Below are 13,460 nucleotides of genomic sequence, written 5' to 3' on the forward strand. Positions count from 1 at the left end.
TTCACTCAACAACACAGTATCATCTGCAAACAACAGTACAGGGAGTTTCCAAACACTATCCTCTCTCACCAGGGCCACTCCAACATCCACTACCCTACCTTGTACCTCTTTTATTACCCCATCCATGTACAGATTGAACAACCATGGAGACATGACACCCCTGTTTGAAACCAACTTTCAAAGAGAAAAATTCACGTAGTTCACCATCCACACGCACTACAGCCTTCGCACCATCGTACATACTCTTCACAGCATTCAACTTCCCATCTACTCCATATATTCTTAACACTTTCCACAATCCTTGTCTATCCACCCTGTCATATGCTTTCTCCAAATCCATGAAAGCCACATACAACTTCTTTCCCTTCTCTAGAAACTTTTCCACTAAAGATCTAAGAATGAATATCTGATCTACACAACCTCTTCCCTTCCTAAAGCCTCCCTGTTCTTCTCCAACTAATTTCTCTGTTGTTTCTCTAACTCTGTCTATAAGTATCCTACCATACTCTTTTCCTATTATACTAAGAAGACAAATGCCCCTATGATTACCACACACTTCTTTTTCCCCTTTTCCTTTGTACAAGGGAATAATTATACCTGACTTCCAATCCTCCGGGACTCTACCTTCCTCCCAGGCCAATCTGCACATCTTCCACATCCATTCTACTACTATATCTCCACCATGCTTCAGCATTTCACCACACACTCCATCAATTCCTGGGGCTTTCCCCGATTTAACTTTCTTCATTGCTTCCACAACTTCTATCCTATTGATTTCTTCCTGTCTTCTCACCTCCCTCCTTCTCCCAGCCATTCCCCAGCCACTTATACTCGCATTACTTCCATCCTCAACGTTCAACAATTCCTTAAAGTGTTCTCTCCATCTGTTCACTTTTTCTCCCTTCTCCACTAGTAATCTACCATTTTTATCTTTCACTCCCCTGCTAACTTCACTTCCACCCTGTCTTACTCTTTTCACTTCTCTCCAGAACATTTTCTTACAGTCCCTCCACTTTACACTCAAATTCCTTCCAAATTCCTCATCCACTCTCTTCTTACTCTCTCTTACTAATCTTTTCACCTCTCTCTTTCTTTCCACATATAACTCTCTCTTCCGCCTCTCAACTTCTTCCACGCCCCTATTTCTCATCCATTCATTGTATGCTTTCTTCTTTTGTGCCACAGCCTGTTTCACCTCTTCAGTCCACCTCGCTGTTCCTTGCACCCCCCTCCGTCTTCTCTTCCTTCCACACACCACATCACATGCTGCACATATTTCTTCTGTAAATATTTTACACACACCTTCCACGTCAACTCAATCCTACATTATCATGGATCATTTTTAGGGTTTCATTCTCTCGGGATTTATCTTGGAAAGATCATATTACCGTTCTTGAAAAATCTGCTTCCAATATAATACGTGTGCTAAGAGGGCTCCCTGCCTTCTTTGAATAGTTGCTGAATTTCTGCATGGGCTTTATTCACCCCTGTGCAGAGTATATATAACTTTTATGTGTGGGGAGGCATCCCACTTACAGCTCTTCTCAACAATATGGAGACAGCAGTTTTTCGTCTAATTAATTCTCTTCCTCTTAATGGCTTCCTTCAACCTCTGACTCTTCGCCTGACTGTTGCATCTTTATCTCTTTTTTATAAATATTTCGACAGTCACTGCTCCTCTGAAGTGTCTGCTAGCAGTTCTCCACCATTACGGGGGGCCGCATAGCTTCCGTCTGACAACAAACTCCATCTCTTTTAAAACCAGCTCTCAAATGCATGAGATAACCGATACTCCAAGTTCTTTATATATGCAACAGACTAACTGTGGAACTGTCTTCCCCTGTCTGTATTCCCTACTGCCTATAATCTCCAGACATTTAAAAGCAGTGTGTCCTGACACACTTTGCTTTGAATTTTTCTTGGAAGGATCAGTCTTGCAGGCTTCTGGCTTTTGGTTCCTTCCCTGTATAAAAAAAAGCATACAGGTATATTATGAAGCAATATTACGGCATATATAATTTTTCTCTCTCTCTCTCTCTCTCTCTCTCTCTCTCTCTCTCTCTCTCTCTCTCTTCTTTGTTCTTTATTTTAAAGTTCTTAGATAACTGGTAGTGTCTAAACATTTTTCGACTATATACTTGCCTGTACCCTCACTGGCCTCATTACTAACAAGAAACAGGTCTAGAGCACAACACTCGCGGTGTACCATTACTCAAAACTCCCGTCCACATGGTCACTGGGCACCTGTGGTTTTTAATGTTCGGTAATGAAAGAATATTCGAAAACAGTTATCTTGGCAAAATGAACCACCTTCATCCCTTTTGCTATACAGTTTATAGTGTGATTCGTCACCATGCTTCGACCCTGTACTGTGCCCTTCATCTATACTAATTTCTTTAGAGTTCAAATGACTTCTTCCTTGCTTGACCCTCAGTCATTCCTCCAAGTCTGGTTGAAATCGGATCAGAAGTGTTTGAACTCACCTTACCTTTTGTTATATAACTTTATTCTATTGTCCTGAAAATAGAATAATTTCATTCCTGACCAACTAACTTTACATTATACCTGTTGTTCTCAAACTGCATCAGTGTCTCTTTTCCTGTCCCTCAGGCCTCCTAAGAAGCATGGTTGATTCTGGTCAAAACTCTTGAGTTGACCATGCCTTTGATCTACAGTAGGACCTATGCCTTTATTTTCGACCAATAATTAATCACCTGTTCCTCTCATTCTCCGCGGTTACAATGTCATTTCCGTTGAATTCTTCTCCATAGTTCTTTTTTACGCAGCCTTGCTGGCAGACAGACAGACAGAAAGATTGAAGGACAAACGGCAATATCCCCTTCGAGCTTATGGGCTTGGATGTAATAAAGCATACAGTCCTGAAAAGGCCACTCTTTTTATTTAAAAAAAAAAAAAAAATTGGTCCATTGCCGGCATCATATCAAGGCAAACTCCTTCGTCTTCGTCTGTCTACCAGTACCTTTCCTTCCGGTGGAATGTGCTTTTTTTTTCCAGAAGTGTTACCGACCCCAAACTTCTAACGCTTGCCCATTCCCATTACATTTTTTTTAACTATAAATCTATCCATTATGTGGGAATTTTATTATATCTCTCCTTTCGTAACCTTATTTCTTACCACCAACATGGACTCTTCCAGGCAGCCTTGAACGACGTTCATATTACAGTCGTCATTGACCCTTAGTCTTCCATTAGGGAGTGATTTGGATTTTGACAAAACTTTTGCTACAATACTATGCAGCTTGATGGTTTTGATTAGAATTTGGCACAAATCTTTAATGTTCAGTCTTACCTCTTATGGCTTCTACATCTCTTCCTGTGCCTTCTTCTCAAGTTTCTTTTACATTCGTCCAGTGTTCTAAAACTATCAGCTCAGGCATTTCTCAGGTTTCATTCCTTGCACATTACATTTTCCTTCTACGAACCAGTGTCTTTTAGACCTGTTCATCTAGTCCTTTTTACTCATATGATGATGATTTCATCTCTCATTCTTCCAACCGCTTCTCGCAGCATCCATCACAACAGACTAGAACAGTCATGGATTGAGGCTTTGGCATACCTACCTTTAACGCTGCTGTTACACCTGCTTCTCAGAAAAGGAACTGTTTCTTTTAATGGCTCAAACACAGGGTAATCTACCTGTGAATGCGGCACAATCTTCTATCCCATTACCTATAGAATCGCATGTCATGGAATTCTATCATCTTTTATTATTAGGGTCTCTGTCTGTTGACCTATCTTGGAAATACTTTTGCTGGAACTACTTGTGTTAAACAGACACTGTGTATTCCCAAACTCCATTCAGTTACTGAATTGTGCTGCGAGCGTATTTGAAACCATATGAAATACAAATATCAGATTTGATGGATTCACTACATCGTCTACAGCACTTTTAAAACTGGGCGGAATTAAATGATTTCTGTCTCATCAGCTCTTCTCTTCTAACTGGGTCCATTCACGTTCCTGCAATGTTAGCACTCTCACTTCAATCGCTATTAGTCTGGTCACTGATTTTCTGAAAAATGTGCTTCCATTCCTTCCCCATGACGATGGGTACACAGCAACGGTCTAGCAACCCGCTTTCATAAATTTTCTCTCCTACTCTTAAATGCATGAATCAGTAAGTACCCTCAGTCTTTCATGTTTGCATCTGGTTATCTCTGAAACTGTTCAGTAATATATATATATATATATATATATATATATATATATATATATATATATATATATATATATATATATATATATATATCCCAGTGTCAGTAATATATATATATATATATCCCAGTGTCAGTAATATATATATATATATATATATATATATATATATATATATATATATATCCCAGTGTCAGTAATATATATATATATATATATATATATATATATATATATATATATATATATATATCCCAGTGTCAGTAATATATATATATATATATATATATATATATATATATATATATATATCCCAGTGTCAGTAATATATATATATATATATATATATATATATATATATATATATATATATATATATATCCCAGTGTCAGTAATATATATATATATATATATATATATATATATATATATATATATATATATATATATATATATATATATATATTTAAGGAAGGTGAGTGTAGCCTATACACTGTACATACACTGTATATGGCTAGTGAGGGAGTGATCGCCCTCTACCTACACAGAGCAAAAGCCCTCGGGAGCAGGGGGGTGGTTGCTTTCTCAGGCAGAGGAACTCCTTGAGAGTGAAATGGCTGGGAAGCATGCCGGCACGTGACTGGCTACAGCATAGCTGGGTCTTTCGGGTGTGGGCAATCAGGCAAGTTAGCTGCCTACTGCGACTGCAACACAATGGCGAGGTGTTCAGGAAGTTAGCCAAAGAAACCTTGATGGACTCTGAAAGAAGAATAATGGCCCCCAGTCCCGTGCAGCCCTTAAATGGGCAGGGGGTGCTAAGAATCTCACGGTTGCCTCAATTACAATCTAATTCCTTTGTCAATGCAAAAAATACAATTAAAATTGGTAACTGGAATGTGAGAACGCTAAATCATGACGGTAAAATCGATGAGTTAGTGAAGGTTTTTCAAAATTACGGACTTGATATTTGTGCTCTGACAGAAACTAGATTAACTGGAGTCGATAAGTTGGATTTCGAGGATGGCATACGTTTATTGATATCTGGTCGACAGGACGGAATGCATTATCAGGGAGTAGGATTGTTGCTGGGTTGTAAGGCAAATAAGGCTTTATGTGAGTGGGATCCTATAGATGAGCGATTGCTATTCGCACGGTTTAAATCAAATCATGGCAACATCAGTCTGTGTGTTATGCACCTACTAATGATGCACTCGATGAAAGGAAAGACACATTTTATGAAAAGTTGCAAGAAGGAGTAGGAAGGGTACCTAGACATGATGTTTTGATCTACGTTGGAGACTTTAATGCAGTAATGGGCTGTTCAAAGGGTTTTGAAGCATGTATGGGTAAGATGGGAGTTGGTAGTAGGATGAGTGAAAACGGAGTGAGGTTTGGAAGCTTCTGTCTAGCAAATGACTTAGTCATCGGGGGCACACTCTTTCAGCATTGCAATATACACAAGACAACTTGGATGTCGCCGTGTGGAAAATATAAAAATCAGATTGATCACATCGCTATCAGTAGGAGGCATAGAAGTTCTCTGCTAGATGTTCATGTTAAACGGGGAGCGGATATTGGTAGTGACCATCAACTCAGCATTGCAAAAATAAGGTTTAAACTTAAAAATCAGAAGAAGGAAAAATCTGGTGTTGGTAGATACGATATTGTTAAGCTTAGAAGGGAAGGAGAAGAAAAGGAGGAATTCAGATTAGAATGCAGAAATAGGTTTTTGGTGTTGGAAACGTTGGAAGAGGGGGAGAGAAGTGTAGATGAGATGTGGGAGGATGTGAACAAAGTTTTGCATGAGACTGCTGAATGTACGATTGGAAGGAGACATAGATTCAGGAGAAAGAAATGGATATCAGAGGAAACGTGGGATATGATAAAAAAGAGAGGTGAGGCTAAATTGAGGAGTGAGATGCAATGCGTTGATGAACGAGAGATTGAATTAGCAAGAGCTGCGTACTGGAGTTTGAATTCAGAAGTAAGAAGGTTAGCTAGGAGAGATAAAAGAAGATGTGTGGATGAAAAGGTTGCAGAGACTGAAATCCTAATAAACAAAAATGATGGACAGAGTCAAAGAATAGCATATGAATCGATTAGAGAACTGAGTGGTAATGCAGGTAAACGCAAGGAAATACCAATTAGAGACAGGGAAGGAAATTTTTTGACCAAAGATGGAGATATTAAAAATAGATGGAAAGAGCATTTTGAGACAGTTCTTAATAGACCAATACCGCCAGAAGAGGATATACCGTCTGCTCAGGAAGATTTAAATATAGAAACAGGAGAGTTGAGGCTTGCAGAAGTGGAGAAAGCAGTAAAACAGTTAAAGAATAATAAGGCACCAGGGGAGGATGGTTTATTTCCGGAAATGTTTAAAGTGGAGGATAGATTAATAATGATCTTGACCAAGCTATTCAATAAGATATGGGTGACGGGGTTACTACCATCAGTTTGGAAGAATGGTGTAATTGTTAAAGTTCCGAAGAAGGGAGACCTGAGTGAATGTGGTAATTGGAGGGGAATCTCTTTGTCACCAATAGCTTTGAAAGTTTTCAGTAGAGTGTTGTTAAATAGGTTGGAGCCGGTGGTTGAGGGTATTCTGAGGGATGAACAGGCTGGTTTTAGAAAGGGACGTGGTTGCAATGATCAGATCTTTATAGTTAGGCATTTGATGCAGCAAGTTAATGAAATGAGAGTACCGTTAAGTCTTTGTTTTGTTGATTTTGAAAAGGCTTTTGATAGTGTTTCGAGAGAGTCTATGGGGAAGATCATGAGACATTATGGAATACCAGAGGAGTTTGTGAGGGTCATTATGAACATGCATGAGGACACATTTTGTAAAGTGATGGTTGATGGTTGTCTGAGTGATTCGTTTGAAGTCAAGTCCGGAGTAATTCAAGGTGGTGTTCTATCGCCTTTACTATTTATATTGGTCATTGATTACATTATGAAACGTGTTGGAACAGAAACCGGTGCAGGTATACTTTGGGGAGAGAACAGGAAACTTTTGGATTTAGATTATGCAGATGATATAGTTTTGATTTGTGATGGGCCAGAAGAGATGCAGAGAGTGTTGGACTGTTTGGTGAGTGAAGGTCGCAAGGTGGGTTTGGTTATTAATTATGGAAAAACTGAAATAATATGAATATGGAAAATGCGCAGGAATGTGTAATTGGAGGTATGGTTGTAAAGCAAGTTGATAGGTTTAAATATTTAGGTACTTATTTAGCCAAGGATGGTTCTTTGAACTTTGAATTCGAGGAAAGATTAAAGAAGGCTAATCAGGCAATGGGACTGCTTAAAAATATTTGGAATAATAACAATTTCTCTGTGCATGCAAAAATCAAACTTTATAAGGTAATGGTTAGGAGTATCTTAATTTATGGACACGAGTCTTGGTACAGCACAGTGACTATGGAAAATAAATTCTTGGTGTTTGAAAATAAAGCACTTAGAAGAATATTAGGAGTTAAGTGGTGGGAAAAGATACCAAATAGTAGAATTAGAGAAATAACGGGAGTGCAGCCGATCGATGAATATTGTAGATTCTCACGATGGAAGTGGCTAGGACATGTGTATAGGAGACAGGGATTAGTACGAGGTACACCAGGTTGGGTGGCACCTGGTAGGAGAGGTAGAGGAAGGCCAAAAGAGACGTGGGTGAGGACAATGAGACGGGAAGCTGGAGATGAGTGTTGGGGAGATCTTGAGGAGTTAGCACAAGATAGGATGTGGTGGTGTGAGTTCATCGAGGCCCTATGCATCCCCGAGGGTGCCACAGGAAATGATTGATATATATATTTGGTGGTAGGTGGGGGCGCCCATCATCCACTCGCTTAGTGTAGTGGTACTCCGTTTTTACGGTAGCTCTACACTGAGTGGCAAGCCAAATGTTTTCCTGTAAAACAGAAAAACGCTGGGTGGTAACCTTATAACCAACCAACACGTGTTCCCTACGTGACAGCAAGTGGGTTGGAGGAGGGTTAGTGCCCCTTCCCGGAAAACAGCTAACTAAAAATACGAACAAGAAGCTTCGGACCAGGACTGACCAAAATATGACATCTAAGAACCGAACAAAGGACATGGTACGGATAGCTGCATGGAATGTAAGGGGTGCAAATGATGAGGTGAAAGAAAAAGAGATTGTCCAAATTAGTTATGCAAAAAAAAAAAAAAAAAAAAAAAAAAAAAATTTTTACAGAGAAACGTGTTTTATATTTTTGTTTTGTTTTGTTTTTTATTGTCTTTTCCCTATTTTCCCGGTACAAATATTTGATTATTCTTATACCATTTTCTATGCCAGAAGTTCATATTTTGGGGGGTCAGACATTAGTCAAACATTCTGACAGTCCTGGAAAGAGTAAAAATACAGTAAATATTTCCCATGTAACCTGTTTCAGCCGTGTTGGCAAGGTGTTTATGTATTCCAAAATATCCAAGAAATTAACCTACTCCAAATTGAAGGAGGTAACAGGGCCAAGAGTCAGGACTAGAACCTCTTGACGAGTCTGATCTTCAGGCTTGATATCTGGCTGCCTTAAACCTTATAGCCACAGTGAAATTTCTTTATTCTTTTCTTAATTCTTGTTCTCATGACCATAATTTTTTGAAAATACTGTTTCAGCCCAACGCTCAAGCTGTATCAGTTTTTGTACAAAGGACCTCTACAGTAAGTACAAATGGTTCTAATTCTATTACACATAAGGTAGATTGGCTTTAAGGAACTCTTACATTGCTGTAAATTCCTGTAATAACCCTTAAAAGAAATATTTTTGCCTATTAAAAAAACAATGAAGAACAAGTTTTTTTTCTATTTTTTATTTTCAGTTTTTTATATAAAAAAAAAAAGTTTTTTTGTTTTTTCATCACTAATCCACGTTCTTGAGGGTGCAAAAGTGGATGTATGTGGATTAACTGAAACTATATGGTGGGGTGAGAGTGTGATAGAATGAGAGTATGGATGAGGTATATGCACGGGAGTAGGTGAGAATGAGAGGGCAAAAGAAGGAGTGTGTATTGTTGTGAGTAACAGATGGAAGAAGAACATAAGAGAGTATGGATCAGTTGGCTCAAGGATTGTGTGGATAAGATTGAAAGTTGGACTACAAATGAGGGAGATTGTGTGCGTGTGTGTATACACCAACGCAAGATCGTGCAAGCAGTGTGAGAGAGGAACTCCAGACAAATATGGAAGCGTGCATTGAAAAGTTTGAAGGGAATGGGAGAGTGTTTTTGATTGGAGATATGAATAGAAAAGTAGGGAATGTGAAGGTGGATGGAGTAGTTGGTGAGTGGGGTATGTCTGCAGAGATGGATGAGAATGGCAGTGCTTTACTGGCCGTTTGTGCCAGGAGGGGTCTGGTGATAGCCAGTACCCTCTTCAGGCACAAAATGATCCATGGGTATACGTGGCGAGTGATGAGAAGGGTGGGTGGTGAACTGAATGATAGGAAGGCAATGATTGATTATGTGTGTGTGGATGGAACAATGAGAAGGTGTGTAATGGATGCAAGAGTATATAGAGTTTGGGGGAGTGGACTTTCTGACCACCACTTGGTGGTGGTTAGAATCAAAGTCCAAATGAAATGGAGAAATAGAAGAAGGGAAGGACAGGAAGCAGTATATGGAAGGAGGTTGGAAAGGTTACAAGAGGATGGAAAAAAGGCAGAATATAAGAGGGAAGTGGAGGATCGATTGGGTAAATATGGATTGGAGCAGATGGGGGACGTGGAAGGTGTGTGCAAGATATTCACAGAAGAAATCTGTGCAGCATGTAAGATGGTGTATGGGGTGAAGAGCAGACGGGAACAGCATGGTGGAATGAAGAGGTGAAAGACGCTCTGGCACAAAAACAGAAAGCATATAGTGAGTGAATGAGAAACAGGAACGTGGAAGATCTTGAGAGAGAGTTATATGTAGAGAGGATGAGAGAGATGAAAAGATTAGTAAGAGAGAGTACTGTAAGAAGAGAGTGGATGAGGAATTTGGAAGGAATTTGAGAGTAAAGTGGAGAGAATATAAGAAAATGTTCTGGAAAGAGGTAAAGAGAGTTGGACAGGGTGCCAAAGAAGTTAGTTGGGGAGTGAAAGATAAATATGGTAGATTACTAGTGGAGAAGGAAGAAAAAGTGAGCACATGGAGAGAACACTTCAAGGAATTGTTGAACAAAGAGAATGAAAGTAATGCGAGTATAAGTGGCTGGGGAATGGCTGGGAGAAAGAGGGATGTGAGAAGAGAGGAAGGAATCAGTAGGATGGAACTTGTGGAAGCAATGATGAATGTTAAAATGGGGAAAGCCCCAGGAATTGATGGAGTGAGTGGCGAAATGCGGATGCATGGGGGAGAGATAGTAGTAGAATGGATGTGGAAGCTGTGCAGATAGGCGTAGGAGGATTGGGAGTGAGGTATAATTATTCCCTTATACAAAGGAAGACGGGAAAAGAAGTGTGTGGTATTCATAGAAGCATCTGTCTTCTTGGTGTAGTAGGAAAATTATACAGTAGGATACTTAATGAGAGAGTTAGGGAAATAAAAGAAAAATTAGTTGGAGAAGAACAGGGAGGTTTTAGGAAGGGAAGAGGTTGTGTAGATCAGATTTTCATTCTTAGATCTTTGGTTGAAAAGTTTCTAGAGAAGGGAAAGAAGTTGTATGTAGCCCTCATGGATTTGGGGAAAACATATGACACGGTGGATAGACAAGGATTGTGGAAAGTATTAAGAAGATATGGAGTAGATGGGAAGTTGTTGAAAGTCGTGAAGAGTATATATGAGGGTGCTAAGGCTGCAGTGCGTGTAGATAGTGACCTGAGTAAATTTTTTTATTTGAAGGTTGGATTGAAGCACGGATGTGTCATGTCTCCGTGGCTGTTCAGTCTGTACATGGATGGTGTTATGGAAGAGATGCAAGGTAGGGCAGTGGATGTTGGAGCGGCTCTAGTGACAGAGGGCAGTGTTTGGAAACTCCCTGTACTGTTGTTTGGAGATGATACTGTGTTGTTAAGTGAAGACGAAGAGGAGCTGCAAGGCTTCGTGGATGAGTTTGGGAGAGTGTGTAAGAAACGAAATCTAAATGTGAACGTAGGGAAGAGTAAAGTTATGGTCTTAGAGAGAATTGAAGTCAGTGAATGTACAGTGAGGGTGTATGAGGAGGAAATGGAAAATGTGAGTGCGTTTAAGTACTTGAGTAGAGTGATGAGTAAGGATGGAAGTTTATATGGCGAAGTGCTTGAAAGGGTACGTAAGGATGGAAGTTTATATGGCGAAGTGCTTGAAAGGGTACAACAAGGAATAAAGGTTGCTGGTTCTTTGAAAGCAGTGATAAGAAACAGGGAAGTGAGCATGGAAGTGAAAAAGTTACTACATGACAGTATTGTGATACCAACTCTAACGTACGGAAGTGAAGCTTGGACATTGTTGGAAGGACACAAGTTAAGGGTGAGAGCAGTGGAAATGAGTTATTTAAGAGGAGCCTGTGGAGTCACGTGGAGAGACAGGCTGACGAATGAGGATATAAAGGAGCGTTGTGGTGTTGATGTGGATGTGATAGGAAGCGTTATGAGGAACACACTGAGGTGGTTTGGCCATGTGGAGAGGATGGAGGGTGAAAGACTGACGAAGAGAGTGTATGTGAGTGAGGTGGAGGGGGGAAGAGGGAGGGGGAGGCCGAGGATGAGATAGAGGGATGGGGTGGAGAGGTATATGAGAGAGGGGGTGTGAGTTGGGAGCAGGGCAGTGAAATGGCGGGGGACAGGGCGACTTGGAGGCGATTTGTTTGTAGCCACCCCAAACGGGATTGAGGCGTCTGGCATTATATATATATATATATATATATATATATATATATATATATATATATATATATATATATATATATATATATATATATATATACTATGATATGTGTCCGGGCATCTTGAAATGAATGAATCTTTAATTCTCCTTTTTTTTTTTTTTTTTTTTTTTTAATCCATTTGTCAAGGCAGTTTTCACTGCAGGCCTGAGTTCGTTAGTCTCTACTTAAAATAGAAAGTCAAGCTATTCTCGTTTGTGCTTAGCCGCTGCAATGTGCGGGCTTAACAATGATCCAAGCACTTCCCCTTCAGCAATTATTTCGCATAATATTTACAAGTAATGATCTCTTGTATATTGCTTATATCTCTCTGAATTATATGGTTGCGGTGTTTTCAAGAACAGCATCAGGACTGTGCCTGTTTTTCACTGTGGTGTCCATTCATCTTCTCAGTGTAATTACACTTTTCAGAAACTGTTTTCTTGCACTTCCACACGATTTTACTTATTATTATGATCTATTTAGTGTGAAAGCGTTTACAAAGCTATGTAACAGAAATGTCCATTACGCTGATTGAATTCACTTAGTGAAAGCAAGAACATAACAGCAATGGATTATATTATTAGTTTTGTTAATTATGTTCCAATGACTGTTGGATGATATTGAGTTTAGGAAAATCCATATCAAGCAACACAACGGCATGCAAGATTAGCAAGGAAGCCTCCTCGTTAAGAACATCACTTCTATTGTATTTAACATTCATGCTGCTACATTCCACTCGAAAAATAATTAAAATAGTGTAACCAAAATAAAACATTAAAGTTACGTCTACAACGAGATCCTTACAGTTACAATATTTGATTTTACATTCCACTCGAATAGTAATTAAAATATTATAGACGAAATAAAATATTAGATTTAACTCTACAATGTGATCCTTAATAGTTACAATATTTGATTTTATATGTTCACTCTTTTCTGAATAAAATATTCTGACATTTGCTGGAATAGGACACGAGAGCTGTCTTGACCACGAGATGTTAATCAATCAACCTGGCTCTGGTCGATACTCGTCATATCCGTCAGTCAGACCCAGTTTACTCTCGCCCACTGAGTCCAACCTTTGGCATATGAAGGGATTTGTTCTGTTGCTGCCAATTAGAGATAATGAGCCATCCCAGCAACCTAAGAGAGAGAGAGAGAGAGAGAGAGAGAGAGAAAGAGAGGGGGGGGGGAAGATGGAGGGCGAGTTTCTGGTTACTGATGATATGAAAGTAAACTTAAGAATAAAAGGCTGAAATTCCTGTTGTTGTTAGAACTGAACCCACTTGTAAGTGCTACAGTAATGGCCAACCTTTACCTATGATAGTAAGGTGAAGTAATATCGAGTATCGCTGAAAGTCGAATTTCAATTTGTACGGATTTTAGGATATTATTATGCAAACTGATTTTGTGGATTAATTTACGATGGAGAGAAAACATATTTACA

Source organism: Coenobita brevimanus, chromosome 45 (assembly GCF_032717465.1).
Source record: "Coenobita brevimanus isolate Jiangsu-jjx chromosome 45, ASM3271746v2, whole genome shotgun sequence".
NCBI classification, from domain to species: domain Eukaryota; kingdom Metazoa; phylum Arthropoda; class Malacostraca; order Decapoda; family Coenobitidae; genus Coenobita; species Coenobita brevimanus.